General features: G+C 44.0%; 1 protein-coding gene and 1 pseudogene across 3 annotated transcripts in view; one reads left to right on the forward strand and one right to left on the reverse strand.

The window, feature by feature from the left end:
• Positions 1–1,417, forward strand: part of REPS2 (RALBP1 associated Eps domain containing 2) — a 184,088-nt gene that overhangs the window by 159,125 nt on the left and 23,546 nt on the right. The window lies entirely within an intron of this gene.
• Positions 1,083–1,417, reverse strand: part of LOC111725984 — a 499-nt pseudogene continuing 164 nt past the window's right edge.

The raw sequence follows: 1,417 nt of genomic DNA on the forward strand, positions 1-1,417 counted from the left end.
GGTCAGCATGCTGTGGAAGTCCCGCTGGTGGGTTTTGTTTTCAGCATGTGAATGTTTTGCATCAGTGGCTAATAGTGGCTGAAAGGAAAGTACTCGAACACAGCTGAAGGTAGCAAGCCTTGAGGAAAATGGGGGGCACACAAGACATCCATTCACCCTGTGTTCTTCCCTTGACTGTTTGGTGCCTGTTCTGTCTTGAAGTGCTTTGGGGGTATTCCTTGCCAATCTGTGCATTTGGTGATTGATTCTGTACCACTCGGATTTCTCCTTCCACTACACTCCCCCTTCCTTTTTTAAGGGAAAGAGCCACGTTTATTGGTGTTTCTTTTTTTTTCAAAGCTGTATCCAGCTTTATTAATGATGCTTTTCATAAATAGTCATGCTATTTCAGGCAGGACATGGACAGACTTTCAAACGCCATTCTACAATGGATTACCCAAATCAGAAGGCCACTATAAAACCCAGTGAAGTCTTCATTGATGTCTGAACAGGGAAAGTTTAGAGTGAGGGTTGACATTTCACATTTTGTGTGTTGTTTAGGAACTTTTCACACACTGACCCTGACTTTCAGGAAATGAAACGAAAATGGCAGAATTTATCTGAAGATCCACAGTCTAGAAATGGAACTACTGTTCTTTCAAGAGACACCATCTCAGTGGCATCACTAGAAAGTCCAGATTGCTTGACATACTGGTAACCGATTTGGGGGGTTAGGTCCTAATAGTCACCTGGGTTTGTTTAAGGGGTTAAGTTTATGCTGAAGGCAGAGTAGGAGAAGATGACATCAAAACGAATTCTAGTTTTTCCATTCCACAGGCACTTGTGCCAAGGTGGCTGTGTGTGTCAGCACCAGGGAATCCCTCCTCCTGGAAGCTAAAAGGACGTCTCTCAAAACTAGAAGGGCAAAGTGTTTTCTCCACATCAGTGCAGCTTTGGAAACATTCTATTAGTGGCATACGCTCCTTCCCCCCAAACAGCATGGCATGTTCTGTGTGCTAACAACATAGCTTAAAAGCAAAGCAATGCAAAATCCTGCATTTTTATAAAACTTTATTTAAAAAAGAGCATTTCAAACTGTATGGTTACCAGAGAAGTACATAGTTACCAAAAATGTACACACTTCCCTTGGCATCTCCAGCACCCTCTGCCTTCTGTGTCTCATCTGTTTTGGCATCTCCATTTTCCACAGGGCAATTTCCCTCCTTGCCAGCATCAGCTTTCCCCTTTGCCTTTGGGTACCTTGTCCTCTTTCTTTGCAGAGGCCTTTTTAGGCTTAGGCTCTGGCTTTGGAGGAGCAGGTTTAGCAGACAACCTTGCAGATCCTCTCTGTGTTTGTCCTTCACCTTGGCTTTATCTCCTTCAGCATTCCCTTCAGCCTTTCTCTTGGGCCTGGTAGCGATAGTGGCAGGATGTAGAT

The sequence above is a fragment of the Otolemur garnettii genome, unplaced genomic scaffold, assembly GCF_000181295.1.
Source record: "Otolemur garnettii isolate 467f Iridium unplaced genomic scaffold, OtoGar3 scaffold00051, whole genome shotgun sequence".
Lineage (NCBI taxonomy): Eukaryota > Metazoa > Chordata > Mammalia > Primates > Galagidae > Otolemur > Otolemur garnettii.